This window comes from Musa acuminata, chromosome BXJ2-5 (assembly GCF_036884655.1).
Source record: "Musa acuminata AAA Group cultivar baxijiao chromosome BXJ2-5, Cavendish_Baxijiao_AAA, whole genome shotgun sequence".
NCBI classification, from domain to species: domain Eukaryota; kingdom Viridiplantae; phylum Streptophyta; class Magnoliopsida; order Zingiberales; family Musaceae; genus Musa; species Musa acuminata.
The window spans coordinates 36963790-36983491 of NC_088342.1; the positions used below are offsets into that span (position 1 = coordinate 36963790).

At 38.8% G+C, this 19702-nt stretch overlaps 1 pseudogene; it reads left to right on the plus strand.

Annotated features, from left to right (window-relative positions):
* The first annotated feature begins 502 nt into the window (after positions 1–502).
* LOC135611560 (DIS3-like exonuclease 2) lies at positions 503–14016 on the plus strand (annotated as a pseudogene).
* Positions 14017–19702: the final 5686 nt, after the last annotated feature.

Sequence of the window (19702 nt, forward strand, 5' to 3'; positions counted from 1 at the left end):
AGCGACTCTTTTCCCTACATCTCCATGCCCGTTTTCCCTCAAACGATCGCGCGTTGCTGACTGCCCTCAACGCAGCCCCGCTAGGTCCCCCACGTTTGCATGTCAAGTGTTTCTATGAGTGCTTGTCCCGCTCTGATACCATATGACACGGACTTAGCTGGTTTTGCCTAAGTCGTGCGGCACCCTTGCGCGTCCGTCCGCAAAGGTCAGCCTCCCCGAAGCCTCCCATTGTCCCTTAGGACCAACAAAAGAGAGAATGGGTTAAAGAGAACGCCTCAAACGGGATCCACAAGCAAACATGTCCGAAAAACACTTCATAGACAAAGCAAATTACAAACAGACTTTACAAGCTCTGAACAGTGGCACAATAAAGGGTAAAATGGTCCATTACAAACCGAAAAGCTCTCGCACGTGTCTACATGACACAACCTTTATTTACAAGCCTAAAGAGGCCACCAACCCAACTAAAATGGGACTATTAAGCCTTCGGCCGCCCCTTTACATGTTGTACAAGGCATGAACATGCCAATAGACACGGACAGATATAAGCATTACATCAAACACCTTGTTTAGAAATTTATCCGTGACAGTCCGGTGGATCGGCCGATCGGTGATCCATTCATGCTGCAAGCTATCATACGATGATGTGCAGGACATCATTGATGGATGATTTGAGGTTGATGTTTCAGGGAAAACGATACCTAAATTACATGGGCAGTTTGAGTTAAAGGATGTTGTTGATTCTCTTAGAAGCCTGCATGGGATCACCAAGAAGATGAGGGAGATCAGATTAAGAAATGGAGCATTTTGGATTGAGACTCCTAAGCTTATCTTCTTGTTGGATGAGAGTGGGAATCCATATGACAGCTTACTTGATGTGCGGGAGGAGTCAAGTTGTCTTGTTGAGGAGTTGATGCTGTTGACAAATAGATCAGTTGCAGAGGTCATATCCAAGGCTTTCCCAGACTGTGCTCTACTTGGTAGGCATGCTGAGCTTATGTCGATGAAGCTCAAAGAGTTCCTAGAATTTTGTAGGAAACGTGGACACGAGTTGGATGCTTCGTCATCCGGCAAACTTCAGTTCGCACTACCCAAGATGAGAGAGAAACTGAAGAATGATCCTATTGATTCAAATGTTTTTGGCACGTGCTGCAAGGACAATGCAATTAGCAGTCTATTTTGCACGGGAGATTTGAGAGGCAGAGAAGATGAATGAGCTCATTATGGATTGTCAATCCCACTCTACACACATTTCACTTCTCCATTGAGAAGGTATGCTGACATTATTGTATATAGAACATTGGCTACAGTGGTTAAAGCTGAAGAGGTTTATGTGGAGAAAAGGTAGAGTAGTGGTGCATCTGATGCAAGTGATGGGATTGACAATAGATATTTTACTGGTCTTTATTTTGATAAGGAGGCTATAGAATCTAAGGAAGGTAGAGAAGCATCGTTGTCTGCAACTGTGAGATATTGAGTTCCTGCATCTGAATTGGTATATGAAGTTGCTGCATATTGTAATGAAAGAAAAAGAGCTAGAAGCATGCTGAGCAATCTGCATCTATGGTCTTTGTCGAAGAATAAGGAGGTAATCTTCTTCCTTTTCTTCTTTTTCAATTACGATTTTTTCTTTTTTTTTATAAAGAATAAGTGATGAACACAAGTTCTAAAATATTCCATAAGATATATCTAACTTTCAAAAATGAGATTGTATAATAGAGATAAAAAAAAATCTGAAAAAAAGAATTTTCTATATTATAAAATTAAATTGTGATAACATCGCGCATATAAACTGTGATTATACAAAAGATATATTACTTCTTGCAGCTTTAGAGAGAGAAATTGATCATATTATGATTAATTTGTTTCTGTAGATACAAAACAGTGATCATACTTGATTGTTTTCATTGACATTTTGGGTTGAGCATGAGAAGTTGATCCTTATGCTGTCATTATTATATGCAAGTGATGTTTTTTGAAGTTAGGGTTCTAACAGTAGGACCATATTTCATAACAGTCTACATATACAAATATACAAATTTGCTGTAAGATCTTAGCACCTCATCTTGATATAAATTTACACTTTTACTTCTATATTAATCCCATGGATTCTTATTTTTTTCTCTCATAGATTGAGAGGAGGATATATTTTGATGAAGTTGAAGGATTGGCTATTAAATGGATTGCAACTACTAGTATATTGGTTCTTAGTACACCAAACACTGAACCCTCACAAAGAAGTCATCTTCCTAGGAGTTGTTGTGAGATTGAAGATATAGGGTTGACGATGAGCCAATGCCAAATAGTTACCCCCGAAGATAAAAATAAATGCATCACTATTGCTCCGAGTTCTTATAATATAGAAAGCGATGTAACTGTGACTCCTCCTCTAAGCTTTTATTTGGTGATTGGAGTTTTATCCATCATTCCTGTGGCTATTCATGCTATTATTGAACACAATGGTCATGTAAATTTCGAAGCAAAACTATATATACAGTGATGATTTAGACAGTTTTATATTTCAATATTGTTTTGACATGTAAAACTTCATAAATATTATTGTTATTATTTATAAATTTTATATTATTAACTAATTTTAATAATAATTCTATTTTTTAAAAAATAAAATAAATTAATTATGAGAATATAGAGAACTTACGTGTTACCCACTTGACAGGGATAATATTAGCACCCTCCAACTCATTCACTTGATAGGGATAATATTAGCACCCTCTAGCTCCCTCGACTACGTGAACTAACAAACAATAAAGGCATAGGAACTAATGATCATTAACGACAGTACGTCTCAACTTCTGTAAATGATAGGGATAATATTGGCACCCTCCAACTCTCTCCACTATATGGACTAATAGACAATGAAGGAATGAGAATCAATGATCATTAATGACAACATGCCTCAGCTTCCCTAGGCATTAATGATTGACTGCAAATCGTTCTCATGAAAGCCTTTGTAGTTTAGAGTAAGGGGGGCCTTGGCTAAGACATGATAAGATCGCTCAGTGCCTAGGTACAAAAGCCACACCCCAAGCCAAGTAGGCAATAGCCTCTCTATTCTCTACTCTCTCATTTACATAGCTCATGTTGTTGTCTTCTTCCCCCTCTGCCTCTCGCTAACTTAAGCATCGAAGGGGTCAAGCAAAGAAGTCTCCGACGTAGACCTGTTATGCAAGACTACAAGTGGCTAGGAGATGACACCATAGTAAGGGAGACCCCGTTCTTCTACTCAACCTCTCTGTCACAAGACTAGATCACCCCCAATGAACGATCCCCCCAACAGATCTCACTCATCAGTTCGTCACATCAGCACTCCACGTTAAAAGGGAGAAATTATCAAAAGGCACTTAGCACTTTTGATTAATATCTAACCGGACCGACATAGTAGTCGATTATATTTTTTTCAATAATTTATAAATGACTTCGATAATTTCATATATAAATAATTTCTTGTACTATGTTTTAAATATAACTAAAATACACACCAATAAAATAATCTAATAATTTATACAGATTGTAATGGGAGAAAGAGTGTTATTTTTGTCAAAAGAAATCATATCATCAATTAACTAACTAGACCCTATTAGTCCATAAAATTAAAAAAAATTCTCCTCCAAGGAAGGTTGGAGAAGAACAAAAATGCTCCATTGATAAGGTTGTGGGCTACAGAATTGTTTAACATTTTAACGGTTAAGAAGTTAAAAGTAAATTTTAAAATATTATAAATTAATATTTTATCTTTTAAATAAGATTAAATAGATTTAGAGAGATAATGAGTTCTTAATTTTATTTATTAAAATATATTTTGAAAGATCTTAAATTGATATTTTATTATTTAAAGTTAGATTAGATAGAATCATAAAGATTAAGAATTCTTATATTTTACATCTATAAATATCTGACATCTACTAGATAATTCAAATCTAAAGTATTCAAGCCAACAGAACTGAAGTATAAGAGTCTTTTAAAATCTGTAATTATTTTTTTAAAGAAGTTTAATAATTTTTTTTTCACGGTTTAATTTTGAGCTAATAGTACCTTTTTACTACTATTCGAGAATTGATTGTATTTACATGTGATCGTTTCTTTTTCTTTCATATTAATATATTCGAAAGATAAAACACCCACAGATTCAGCGAGTTAAAAAAATATCTTAGATTTATTATAAAACAAAACTGTCTTAAGAGAATAGGATTTGAGAATAAAGTTTCGCAGATTCAGATGGGAGGCTTTTGTGAGTGCATCAACTTGAGATAGCCTAGAATTCAACTTGGAGTGGAGATGAAGCTTGATGTATGTTGCTGTCTTCTATGATTACTTTGTCGTTACCATCTACAAAGCAAAAGCCAGACTTGCTTTGACATCTTAGCGAAAGAAGGATCCATCACAGTAAACAGTCGATGAATTAGGAATGCACTCAGCCGGGGGTGGATTTGAGGCATGGTGGGTGCTGCTGTTGCTTTCGTAGATCATGGTATCGAGTCCATTAAGGCTGCGATGGCTGCTACCTGCTGAACCAGCAAAAATGTCTTTATTAAGAGGAAGATTCATTGCTAAAACCATGTAGGAAGCTTGGAACACTTGCATGTTCGAGCAGTGGTGAGTTGGAAGAGGGGTTCTACTCAAGTATTAAACTTGAAGGAAGATCTGACTTGAATCTAGAGTGGTTGGATTATATGATCATTATCTAATTTTAGACATATGATTGAATTTTGATTATTAATATACACCGGTACAAAAGAAGTTCGATTATTATAGGATTTCTTAAGAGATAAATTGATGGAAGGGATTCTCCTAATTTTTTATCCTAGACTCTTCACTTACGCTTATAAATAGATAGGATCTCACGACTCAATGTAGATATATGATATTATTAAAAGATGAACTAATTATTAAGAGATTATATATATTTCTCATCTCCCTTTTGCCTTTAATTCATTGCTAATAGTGATACTGGAAGGATACGAAGAGAGAAAAAAGTGAATCTAGCTTTTCTTACATATCGATATCGTTGTAGATTTTGAATTCGATGATGGTGCACTTATAGATTAGATAAAAACTTTGTAAATGGTAATTAAAAGGTACGCATCGTACATTTGATCTATTGTTATGTGATTTTAATTTCTAGCATTAAAAATTTTCACATAATAGTAGTATAATCAAGATTTTTATGCTTATAATTAATATCAAAATCATATTTTAAAATCAAATACTTTAGATTATAGAAATATTTAAGATCTATTTTTTATTTAGATATTTTATTAATACCCTTCGCTTACGAAAAGATGTTATTTAATTTTAATTTATGATTCTTAAATGATCTACTTATATTATCGATATGCTATTCTAATTAGTCAATTTTATCGCCCGCTTGCAAGCAACGTGAGATTGCTCATATTTAAGAGATGAACCGTTGTCGATAATTTATTGTCGATTATATATTGTTAAAGGAGGTGGTCTCCATCTTTTGAAAGAGAACTAGAGAGAGAAAAAAAACAAACAGATAATAATAAAATAACATATAACTACTAGATTCACAAAATATAGGCATCAATATACTGTTGATGAGAGAATAATATTATTTAAAAAAATATGGCATCACATCACCCACATATCATATAGGAAAAGAGCACAATTTATTAATCCATTTTTTATGATCTCTATTACAAAGTATTAGACCCTTTTTATAAGCCTAAGTATCACAAAAGTGAAAAAAAAATAGAGCTAAAAAAGTATAATTAAATCAAACTAAATAAATTATTTGTTCTTTCCTTATTCGAAAAAGATAACATTTTAAATTTATCTTAAAAATAATCTTCGATGATAGGCTTCCATTTATGTACAAATAACGATACGTAATATCTTCCAACAGTATTTGTAATCTTTATTTACAATCATAATTTAATTTCTTGTTCTTTTCTTTCTTTGTAATCTAGAAACTACATTAGAATTATTTCACATGTTGGCATGTGACAACTTGTGATCTTTGAGAAATAACTTTTTAACTAATCAAATTTATTCAAATAAGATATAAACTAATTTAGTTTTACATTATACCTATGAGGTTGATCAAATACCTGAGGTGATCTTTGAGCTAACGTTGCCAAGTTGGCGAGACTCCCCCTATCAATGGGTACCAATTCCAAGAGACATAGTTATGCAAGTGACGAAAGCTATAGACATAAGCTTCTTAATTAATTAATTAACTTTTTTATTTCTAATGAAAATACCCTTATTTATTTTCTAAATATCTTATCAAGAATTTTAATTAAAAAAATAATATTTTCTATATTAATACCTTTAAATAAGGTGTAGTTTTATTTTTTTAATTAATACGAAATCAAAGGTAGAAATTAAAATCTCAGAAATTTTTTCAAGTCTTCCTCTTCTCCTATTTAGATAGATGGTTGGAATTATCCTCTTCTCATCTATCTTAAGTGATCAAAGACTATGCCACGACGACGAGACTTCTTGGGACACTGTTTGGGCCTCTCATTGGGCCAACATAGTCCTTACATGGGCCTTGCTTGGCCCTAATTGGGTTGGCCCAAATCCAAACCCAATTACGTGCTAACTACAAAATCTAAGACATAGTCTGAGTTAAACAAGTCCGTAAGTCTATTCTTCCGACGAGCTTCCGGCGATCTTTGAGCGAACTTCTGACAATCTTTTGGAAATGTTCCGGTGGACTCCCGGCAAGCTCCTAGACTTCACGACGATCTTCTTGGTGAGTTCCGATGAGCTTCTCTGGCAAGCTCCGAGACTTCTCGGCTAGTTCCGCCAGAACTTCCGACGAACTCTCAAACTCCCAACGAAGTCACGTCCTTGACTTCGGGACTTCATTTTGCTTCATTCCTTGCTATCATAGTTAATCCTGCACATGTAAAAATATATTTCGATCTAGACAATTAATACTAAGCATTAATCATGTTGTCCGGCATGTCATTGGTCCCTTGACGTTTTGTCCGATTCTTCGGCGCATCGTCCTCTCTTGCGGCCTATTGCCCAATCATCCAGTTGACTCCGCAACTCCGATATCTTTGGCGCAATATCCGCTCTTCTTGGCCCGATGCCCAAATCCATGGCCCAAAGCCTTTTGTCGATACGTCGACCGATCCTCCAGCTCGACGTCCAATCTTCTGACATGTTTTCCTCTAACATAACATGATTCTTCCTGCTTTGATTGTCTCATCCTGATCGAAGCATCCTGCTTCACTCAAAATGCAAATTAAAACATAAACACTTATCGATTTGTTTCATCATCAAAATTCAAGATTCAACAATTATTGCTTCTTAAGAACATACATAAGATTAATCTTATTTAGTGTACAAGCATTAGATTTATATCTAACATTTTATTGTATTTTCATAAAAAATACAATTGTCATTATCATTTTTAAAATTACTACCATGATCCCAATATTTTTTTATTTTTATTTTTTACCAACTAATTAAAAAATAACTCATGAAATGCATCTTGTAATTTTGAAAAAAAATAAAGGGATTTTGGTTACCTCATCGTCGAAAGCCATTAAGGCATAGTTTGCCACCTCGCCTTTGTTGGATTTTTCTTCATCTTCAGATGAACTTGATTCATCCCAAGCCATCTTGAGTGTTTTCTTCTTTTTTTATAGCTTTTTCTTTTTAGGTTCGTTTTTGTTCTTCGATTCTTGTTTTAAGAATTTTTTAAGCTTTATAATCAAGAGTTCAAAGTCATTATCACTTAAGTTTTCACTCGAGTGGTCTTCATTTGTTCTAAGTGTCAAATCCTTCCTGTCCTTTGGAAGATTGTTCTCAAGCTCTTCATGAGCCATACAACTCATTTCATAGGTCATTAAAGACCCAATAAGTTCTTCAAGTGAAAAATGGTTCAAGTCTTTGATTCTTGTATTGTCGTTATTTTCGAATTCCAATTTTTAGAAAGTGTTCGTAAAACTTTATTAATAAGTTTAAAATTCGAAAAACATTTGCTAAGAGCTTTTAAACTATTGACGACATCCGTAAAAGGGGTGTACATGTCAATAATAGTTTCGCTTGGCTTCATACAAAACAACTTAAAATCATGCATCAAAAGATTAACTTTAGAATCTTTTACCCTACTTGTGTCTTCTGTGTGATTTTGAGTATATGCCAAACATCAAAAGTCGTTTCGCAAATAGAAACTCGATTGAATTTAGTTTTATCTAAAGCGCAAAACAAGGCATTCATAGCTTTGGCATTTAAAGGGAAGTCTTCTTCTCCAACTCATTCCAATCATTCATTGGAAGAGAAGACCTTTCAAATCCATTTTTAGCAATATTCCATAAATCAATGTTCAAGGAAAGCAAAAAAACTCTCATCCGAGTTTTTCAATAAGTGTAGTCTGTCTCATTGAACGTGGGAGGACGAACGATGCAAAAGCTCTCTTGAAAGCCAAAAAGAGTCATTTCTCTTAGGTGTTAAACCAAACGAGAAAAACATGGCTCTGACAAACTGTTAGGATCGAGTTGGCACTAAGAGGAGGGAGTGAATTAGTACAATGGATAAAAACGTCATCGGTTCAAAAACTTTGTATGATAAAAGCTCATATCGGAAATGTATAACATTGAAAGCACATGGAAGAATAGTGAAAGCAAGAATTCAGTTTGCAATTAAGGTAAATAGTAAGAAGTAAATGCAAACCATATTTTTATAGTGGTTCGATCATCGTGACCTACATCCACTCCGTCGATTCTACTTCCGTCGAGGCTACCGGCATCCACTAATGATCTTCTTTCAACGAGCGAAGATCAACTACCCTTTTACACTCGATTTTCCTTTTGACAAGTTCAGGAGAGAACCTTTACACCCCACTTACTCCTATCTTAAACCACACTAATACTTAGAGCTTGAGAGGAGTTCCCATAAGATTACAAGAGCATTTTTCTACTTTTGTGCTCTTAATTCTTATATATGTTAACCAGGGATGAGAGGGGTATTTATAGGCCTCAAGTGGATTCAAACTTGGAGCCTAAAAGTGTCTCATCCCCGGTTTTCAAGGTAATAGTGGTACCACCGCATGTGTTGGGCGGTACCACCACCTGTAGCGCTAACACTGGACCACCTGACAATCTCTTAAAGATTATGTCTGGGCGGTATCACCGCCTGACATACTCTTGGAGACTGTGCCACTGATGGTGCTGTCTATTGGGTCACTGTTTGGGTCTTTCACTTGGCCCAACATAGCCTAACCTTGGGCTCAATTGGCCTCTAGTTGAGTTGGCCCAATTCCAACCCAATTATGCCTAAAACCTACTTCGATCTAGACAATTATTACAAAGCTTGAATCAAATGTTGTTCGGCATATCATTGGTTCATCGACGCTTCGTCTTATTCTTTGGTGCATCATCCTCTCTTGTGGCCTATTGCCCAATCGGCCAGTTGACCTCCACAACTCCGATTTCCTTAGCACAATTTCCACTCTTCTTAGCCCTATGCCCGAACCAATGGCCCAAAGCTTTCTACTGATACGTCGACTGATCCTCCGGCTTGACGTCCAATCTTCTGACATGTTCCACTCTGACCAAACATGATTCTTCCTACTTTAATTGCCTCTCCTTGATCGAAGCTTCCTGCATCACTCAAAACACGGATCAAATAAACACTATCAATTGGTTTCATCATCAAAATATGAGATTCAACAAGATGGAGATCCAATACCCAATATGGCAAGATCCATTAAGGTTAAGTTGACATAGGGCCTCTATAAATAGGAGGGAACCAAAGGGCCATGGGCTAGGTTTTTTAGCTACCACCTCCTATACTCCTCTCCCCTTCTCTTCTTGAGCTAGCAACCCCTATTTAGGGAATGTAGACAGCAAGAAGGGGTAGCCCCTTCTTGATTGTGTGATGCATGCGAAGAGGAGATTTGGACAGTGATTTTAAGAGTGTCTTTAGGAATTCAAGGATATACGATCTCCCTAGGTAACACAATCTCTCTTGTATACGTAGTTTTTTAGTTTCCTAGGTTTTTGCACACTATTTTTTGCACGCCGATGAAACCTTATTTTCTATGGGAAATTCTAGGGTTTTGTTTTCTATTCTTCTGCTATGCATGTGATGTCACCTCTAGATCTTCCAACAGTGGTATCAGAGCCAAGTTGCTCATGCAAAAGATTAGTTTTTAAACTATGCTGTATTGAATCATGTAGAATTATTTTGCATGATTGTTGTGATTTTTTTTATCAAAGTTTTTAAATATGTGCTACACCTTTTCTTGTTGTTAAGAGGTATTTTAGAGAGGACTTTTGATGTCAAATTTGTTGACACAAAAGGGGAAGAAATTGTAGCAACTATTACTACCATTTGGATTGGCCGAAGGTTGCTTATAACCTTGACCGAGAGCTCCACTTTGCTGCTCTCGGCTTAGCCAAAAGCTACAATGCCGAGAGCTACAAGGAGCTCTCGACCATGGGGGTCAAGATTATATATCCATGAATCCCTACAGATCTCTAGGAGAGGGTGAAGGAGGTCAAGTGTCCTACTCTTTAACGGTGATCCACACAATAGGGCTGCGATGATGCTTCTCGAATCTCTAGGCTTGTTATTTGAGGAGAAGGGGAGGAGAATAGGAGATGTAATCCAAAAAGGCACTGGCCTATGAACCATTGGTTCCCTCCTATTTATAGAGGTCTCCTATCAACAAAACCCTAATGGATCCTACCATATTAGGTATTGGATCTCTATCCAACTATCCAAGCCTCTTAGATTAGTGGATCTCTATACAATAATCTCTCATTGACTCTTATTGGATCTAATCCATAGGATCCAATAATTCAGGGGCCTACTAGATATCCAATAAGATAGGGGCTTCAACGGATATCTCATATTCGAACCTTTACTCATCACAACGCCTACCATATGTGTGTAACCCTCTAGGCCTAATATCGCGCTGGTTGTAAGTCATACCTATCAGAACTCCTTCTATCTTAGTGAATTATTATCTCCATAATAATTCACTCGACTCATCAACTGCGGACGTACTAAGCCACTACACCGTAGTCCCCAGACGATACAGGGGAATCCAATCCATTGGACTTGTCTGTCCTCAATTGCCGTATATCTATAATCCCTCATCCATCTAATATCCCATATACCGTATACCAGGCATGGTGTTGTTAAATGGTTTTTGCTCGAGTCTCACTCTAATCGGATTCTCCCCGAGAACTCATTCTCTCTCAATCTGAATAACTCTGACTAGGGATTTGTCTGAGCAAGAACATATGAGATATTCCTCTCATAACATTGAGAGTGGATGTCCCTCTATCAATACTTAATAGTCCTTGTAAGATTGGCTACCACTCCCGATGATCGGCTGTGCTAGATCTGAAACCTCTAGACCTATAAGTTTGATATCAAAGTGATAAGACCTTAAAGTCTTATCGTCGCTCTGATACCAATTGATAAGACCCTATGGTCTTATCGTGAAAGAAAGGGGAGAAAAGGGACTGATAATGATCACTTCGAGGGGATTGGCCTCCTTGATCGCTTCGAGGGGATTGGCCCTCGTTGATCACTTTGAGAGGATCGACCCTCCTTGATCACTTTGAAGGGATCGATCTCCTAGGGTTTGACCACAGAGTGGAATAACATTTCATTGATTGATTCCAAAAGAAAGGGTTACATCACTATTTATAGAGTTCCACCTAGAATCCACTAGGACTTGGACCCTTAATAATAAATAAATATTAAATAAACCTCTACTTAACTCTAACTGAACTAAATAGACTCAATAAACAACTAAACTAAATAGACTCAATAAATATTATTCAAAAGCTCAGAAAAAGGGTCCTTATAGTTCCTCCCTCTTCAAATTAGCCTTGTCTTCAAGGCTGAGCAGCATCAATCTCGGGGAGCTTCTCTTTCAACACTTTAGTCATAGACTATCTGCAACGCATCATAACCCATTGATCAAATAAGTATGGTCTCCACTTTTTGATAGTGTAAGCAAATGGTCGCTCTTTCAGTGTAGTAACCGTTGCAAGAAACTTCTGGCCCTGTATAATCAATTTGATCTTTGAACCTTTGCTATCACAAGTGAAAATCCGTCCATCAACGATCTTTACTTTGAATCTGTTATAGTCTTCAATGTGGTGGGCCAATCGGTCAACAGTCTCACTAACCATAAAATTGTTAGTACTACTAGTATCAATCAAAACTATAATAGGCTGATGTTCCAGAGTTCCACCAACTTCCATAGTTTGCAAGTTAGAGTAGCTGGTTAATGCATACATTGTATGTATGGTAGGTCCAATATCTTCATTAGAATTTATACCTTCATGATTGGAGTCCACATTCTTAGCTTTCGGTTCCTCTCCACATTCTTATTTGCATCGGTGCACCTTACTCCACTTTTCATCGTAATGCCAGCACAAACCCTTCGCTGATCTTTCTTTAAGTTCTTCTTGGGTTAGTCTGCAAGTGATAGGATTTTGATTGGGAGTAGATAGGGTGTGCTGCTTGCTGATCACCTGTTTATTGACACCTCTGTTTTGATGATATTCCATGCTGAGTTTTTCCTTATGCAGGCATGCAAATGAAATCGCAGCTATCATGGTGCGGGGTTGACGAGCCTTAACTTCATACTGAATCTCCAAATTAAGCCCTTTAATAAATGTATCTAGAAGCTGTCGTTTCGACCAATCTCTTGCTTGATTTGACAATCTTTCAAACCTACTTTGATATTCCAACACTGTAGAAGTTTGATGAATTTTAATGAGCTGGCTATCAACATTCTCATATTCGGATGGGCCAAATCGAACAAGAAGCCTACTTTTGAACCTCTCCCATGAAGGAATTCCATAGACAGTTTCATACCAATCGTACCACTGGAGTGCATCTCCCTCGAGCTGGATTGAGGTCACTTCTACCTTAGATTCTTCTAGGGTTCTATAAAAAAGAAAAAAAAATTCTACCTTAGAGATCCAACTAGTCAGATCCTCATATTCCCATCGTGGAAATTCTACCCTAATGCATGGGTAGTGTGTGTCACCATCCTAGGGCCCTTTTCCTTTATCTCCCAATCTGTTCAACATAGAACTTGAGCTCCCATCTTGTTGAAATTTGCTAAGGCTCTCTAGTAGGCTCTTTTTGAAATCATTAAGTGTTTTTTGCATTCGATTCTCAATTCTGATTTCCAATGCTTCCATTTATGCTTTCACTGAGTTATCGGTGGCCATTGTGTAAGACTGCAAATCTATAATCTCAACTCCTGTTTTTGGTGTCGGTCAAGGGCATCAATCACTGTAGCTGCAAAGCTGTCGAGGAGGAAGAGGTGCTGCCCTATGTTTCTATCGCTGCGTGAGATGAGAGCGTCGGGGGCTAGAAGGCGATGACTGCAATTGTTGTGACTCACGGGAGTGATCGCTAAATAATCAGGTTGAGGCTACGATGATGGCACCCGGCGGCTGCGGCAACAGAGGCAAAGCAAGGGAGAGGCAGCATTGAAGTGTCCGGGGTTGAGGTTGTAGTGGAGAATAGGAATCCACGGTGGCACTGCGGAACAAGGGCAATCAGTGATTTGCCCTGTTTCTGTCACCAGAGCAAGGGGGAGGCTGCGAGGATCACGACTGGGCAGCGAGCAGCGTCGTCACTGGCTGGGCAGTAGAAGCGACGGGGACCCGCGACTATGGTGCGGTTGGAAACAAGGGCAGCAAGGTGAGTTGCCTGTGCTTGCTCTGTTTCAGTTACAAAAGATGCAGAGCAAGGGGGAGCGACGATTGGGAGGCGAGCGACGATCGTCTCACGGTGGCTAGCAATGGTGGTGGGTCGGCTGGGTGGCGACAACACTCGAGGGGAAGAGGAATGCTGGAGGAGGCGCACCTAGTGGAGGCGCGGTTGCGATCGATGAGGGGCTGCGACAACAGAGGAAGCTCTGTTTCTGCAACCGTTGCAAGGAGGGGCTGCGACAACCGGCAGTTGTGGCTGCGACCCAAGGGGGGGGTGTGGCACGATGGTAGACTAGGGCAGCGTCATCGACGGTAGAAGCAGCGATGGGGTGGTCTACTGGTTGGGATCGACGAGGGGTTGCGGCAATAGAGGAAGCTCTGTTTCTGCAATCGCTGCAAGGAGGGGCTACGACAACTGGCGGCTGCGGTTGTGACCCAAGGGGGGGGGAGGGCGGCACGATGGTGGACTAGGGTAGCGTCGCCGATGGTATAAGCGACGATGGGGTGATCCACTGGTTGGGAAACGGTGCCGGCAATCCTTCTTGCTCGAGTGAGATGGGGAAGTGAGGAGGAGAGGTTGCTGGCCGGGTGGGGGCAGCGGCGGTGGCGGTGGCTCCTGGTTGGGCTACAGCAGTGGCAGTGGCGGTCCCTCGGTCGGGAAGCAATGGCGGCAGGTGGGCTGGCCGGAAGCAAGGGTTCGGTAGGGGAAGCAGGGGTGGCTGCGGCTTCTTCTTCTTCTTCTTTCATTTTTTTTTTTCTGGAAGATGAAGATAACTGCAACAAGGGGGCAGCGGCAATGGTGACGACTGCTGGCTGGGCAGTAGCGATGGCGGTGGAGAAGGGGCAACGATGGTCGCTGACCAAGACCAAGGATCAACGTTCGTGGCTGTCGGCTTCACCCTTCCTCACACAAATTTCTTTTTTTTTTTTTTTTGATAGCTACGGCAACACTGCAGCAAGAACACCAAGGATCACCGCTCTGATACCAAATGGTAAGACCCTAAAGTCTTATCGTTGAAGAAAGGGGAGAAATGGGGATGCTCTGATACCAAATGATATGACCCTAAGGTCATATCGTGAAAGAAAGGGGAGAAAAGGGAATGCTCTGATACCAATTGATAAGACCCTAAAGTCTTATCGTTGCTTTAATACCAAATGATAAGACCCTAAAGTCTTATCATAAAAGAAATGAAAGAAATGATAATGCTCTAATACCAATTGATAAGACTCTAAAGTCTTATCGTAAAAGAAACGAAAGAAATGATAAGGCTCTGATACCAATTGATAAGACCCTACGGTCTTATCGTGGAAGATGTTGAATCTCGTATTTTGATGATGAAACTACTTGATATATGTTTATGATTTAATCTGTGTTTTGAGTGACGCAGGATGCTTTGATCAGGATGAGACAATTAAAGCAGGAAAATCATGTTGTGCCGGAGGAACATGTCAGAAGATTGGACGTCGGGCCGGTGGATCGGTCGACGTATCGACAGAAGGCTTCGGGCCGTGGACTCGGGCATCGGGCCAAGAAGAGCGGGTATTGTGCCAAGGATATCGGAGTTGCGGAGTCAACTGGCCGATTGGGCAATAGGCTGCAGGAAAGGACGATGCGCCGAAGAATCGGACGAAGCGTCGAAGGACCAATGACATGCCGGACAACTTGGTTAATTGCTTAGGATTAATTGTCTCGATCGAAGTTTTGTTTTAATTGTGCAGGATTAACTATGATAACGATGAAGACATAAAGCGAAACAAAGTGTCGGAGTCAAGCGCGAAGGATTTGTTGCGAGTTCGAGAGTTCGACGGAAGTCCGAAGATTCGTTGGGAGTTCGCGGAGCTCGCCGAGAAAGATCGGAGCTTGCCGAAGAAGCTCGTTGGAACTCGCTAAGAACAAATCGTGAAGTCTAGGAGCTTGCCGGGAGTCCGCAGAATGGTTTCCGAGAGTTCATCGGAAGACCGCCGGAAGTTTGCCGGAAGCTCGCTAGAAGAAGTCTTGACTTGCGGACTTTGTAATAGCTTAGAAAATGTCTTTAAATTCATAGTTAGCACGTTAATTAGGGTTAGGATTAGGTGTTAATCCTATAACCCAAGTAGGGGCCAATTAGGCCCAAGTTCGGACTGGTTTGGACCAAGTTTGGAGCCAAACCAAGTGAGCTGGAATAGTGAAGAGGTGCCACCGCCAGGGTTGGAGGTAGCACCGCCCAGGGCTGTGAGGTTGGGAGGTGCAACCGCCCCAGCCAGGAGGTGCAACCGCCAGGGCTGCGAGGCTGGGAGGTGCAACCGCCCCAGCCAAGAGGTGCAACCTCCTCTGTCAAGAGGTAGCACCGCCAGAGCTCAAGTTTCGAGCTCTGCCAGGCGATGCAACCACCGAGCTCAGTCTTCGAGCTCTGGCAGAGAGGTGCATCAGCTTGAGCTCAGTCTCGAGCTCTGCTAGGTGATGCAATCACCGAGCTCAGTCTTCGAGCTCTGGCAGAGAGGTGCATCAGCCTGAGCTCAGTTTCGAGCTCTGCCAGGTGATGCAACCACCGAGCTCAAGTTTCGAGCTCTGCCAGGTGATGCAACCACCAAGCTCAGTCTTCGAGCTCTGCCAGGTGATGCAACCATCGAGCTCAGTCTTCGAGCTCTGGCAGAGAGAAGCAATCGCCTGAGCTCAGTCTTCGAGCTCTGCCAGGCGGTGCCACCTCTCCAGTCAAGAGGTGCAACCGCCTGATCCCAGAATTCTGGGATTTGATCGATTTGATCGTTTTGAGCTCGAAGTTTGAATTGGGTTGGGGCCTATAAATACCCCACCCATTCAGCACTGAAAAGATACAGATCCACACCGAATTCTTGATCTTTTCAGTGATTCTAAGAGCTCAAATTTGTGTAAAGTCCTAAAGTTCTCCTCCTTCTGTTCTTCAAGTTTTGAGTTGTAAAGAGAGGAGAGAAAGGATCTGTAAAGGTTATCTCCTAAGCCTGTCAAAAGGAGAGAAACTGTAAAAGGGCAGTTAGCCTTCGCCCATTGAAGGAAGGCACCTAGTTGACGTCGGCAACCTCGTCGGTGGAGGAAGCCAAAAGTGGAGTAGGTCAAGGCTGACCGAACCACTCTAAACCTCTGGTTTGCGTTTATTTTCGAGCACTTTATCATTACTGCAAACCTCCTTCATTAATACTGCCTTCTGCGAGTATACAAACAAGTTTCAAAGTTTAGACGTAAATCTGCGTCTAGACGTAAAACTGCGTTTAGACGTAAATCTGCGTTTAGACGTAAATCTGCGTTTAGACGTAAATCTGCGTTTAGACGTAAAACAGCGTTTAGACGTAAATCTGAGTTTAGACGTAAACTGCGCTTAGACGCAAAACTGCGCTTAGACGCAATCTGCGCTTAGACGCAAACTGTACTTAGATACAAACTGAGAATTTGCTTTTGCATCATAATAGTTTTTGAACGAACGCAGCTTTTGGTTTTTAATCGCTGTAAGATTTCCGCTGCACTAATTCACCCCCCCCCTCTTAGTGCTCTCGATCCTAACAATTGGTATCAGAGCGGGGTTTTTCTCATTTCGGATTTACACCCGAGAGAAATGACTTTTCAAGAGGGCTGTTCGGTCTTTCGTCCACCGTTCTTTAATGGATTGGACTACACTTATTGGAAAACTCGAATGAGAGTTTTCTTAATTTCTCTAAATCTGGATTTATGGAATATCATTGAAAACGGTTTTCAACTTCCCTCCAAACCGATGAACGAATGGTCGGTTTTGGAGAAGAAGAATTTTTCTTTAAACGCAAAGGCTATGAATGCCTTATTTTGCGCATTGGACAAAAATGAGTTCAATCGGATTTCTACGTGTGAAACGGCTTTCGATATTTGGCGCACTCTTGAAATCACGCACGAGGGAACTAGTAGAGTCAAAGACTCGAAAGTTAATATTTTACTACTTGATTTCGAGCTTTTTCATATGAAACCAAGCGAAACCGTTGTTGACATGTACACCCGTTTTACGGATGTCGTCAATGGTTTAAAATCACTTGGTAAAAGCTTTTCGGATTTTGAACTCGTTAACAAAGTTTTGCGCTCACTTTCTAAAACTTGGGATTCAAAAGTAACTGCTATTCAAGAATCGAAAAACTTGAACCATTTTCCACTTGAAGAACTAATTGGTTCATTGATCACGTATGAAATGACGTGCAATGCACGTGAAGAACTTGAGAACCACCTTCCAAAGAACAGGAAGGATTTGGGACATAGAACATTTGAAGACCACTCGAGCATAAGCTCAAGTGATGGTGAACTTAAACTACAAATGAAACGAAAATTAAAAAGCAAAAAGAATAGAACTACTTGCTTTAAACGCAAGAAGAAGAATAAAAATTGGGATGAATCGAGCTCATCTGAAGACGAGAAAGTCAACAAAAGCGAGGCGGCAAACTACGCCTTACTAGCTTACGACATTGAGGTAATTAAAATGCCTTTGGTTTATTTTGAAATTACTTGATGCTTTCATGATATATTTTCTTTTTAGTTTAGAACTAATTTTCTTGAAAATTACATGTTTAAAAATAAAAATACAAAAATTATGATCATGCTGATAATTTCGAAAATAATATTGCATATTTTATGATAAACAAACAAAATGATTTTGATCATGGTTAAGAAGTAATAATGTGTATCATGTTTGATTAACATTGTTGAATGAAATCACGTTTGATTTAAAGTAATGCATAAAGATGTAATATGAAATGGTTATTAACAATTTTATGCATGTGATTTTAAGTTATCCATGATCATGAGCTTGTTTGATCTTCTTGACTTAATTTCAAGATCTATAGCAAAAATCATGTTTGAATATATGAAAGTGTTAATTTCATTTTCGGATTCAGTTAACAATTGGTATCCTAACAATCGGATTTTCTCATACACTTATGAAAAATATTTTTCTAAAATGGATTTGATGAAATGATTCATGCTTATAAACTCCATCTTGAAATATGAATGATAGTGTTTTTGCTTGCAAAGATTTGTTTCACATTCATATCTCCTATGATTCGTGTGCAAAAATTTTTTAAATCATAACACAATGTGATTTCTTATGCAAAAATAAAGTGCTTTTGTGATTCTTTGCTAAAGAGAATAATTATTAAAATCATGATCTTGATAACATGAAGCTCTTTATAAATCAAGATCGTTCATTATGCTCCCTACATTTATCAAAAAGGAGTTCTTCAAATGAAATGCAATTCAATGAAGTGTCATATTGATATCTTGAAACTTGGAATATTTTAAAATGTGATCTTTGATAAGAATGTTTCAAGTTGCTCCTTGTACTATATCTTTTCGAATGAATCATGAGCCTTGATATCATATATTTCATAATACAAGATTTCCTTGCCTTATGTCTTGAACTTTAATGCTTATCTTAATTTGGCATATAAAGACTAAGGCATGCTTAGATGAAAAAGAATCTCTTAAAAAATGCTTTTCCCATTTGATCGAGATTAATGATTTCATGATATTTTATGAATCTCGAAATTAATTTTAATGACTTGATTATGAACTTCAAGTTAATGATTTAATTTGAATAAGTTTTATCTAAATCATAATCTTGATCTTGCAAAATTGAAGTCACAAATAATATCTTGTGGTAGTCATGAATTGATACTCACAATATGAAAACATTGATATTCATGACTTAAAATGGATTGAAACATTGTATGCTTAATTTAATCATTCTCCTATGTTTCAAAAATTCCTTAAATGCCTTATGTGATGATTGAAAACTAATCTGCTTTATGATGAATTACGAATCATGACTTGATCTATGATATAAATGCCTTGAAATGATTGAAATATTTAACACTTTTATGCTCTTCCCCCTACCTTCTTCTTGTTTTCAATGATAAAATGGGGAGAAGTTTTGATCATGCATGGTAGGATATAATTTGACAAAATTGATACCATCATGATATGAAACATTTATAATGTACAATTATGCATGCAATACTTGTGCTTTCTAATTATG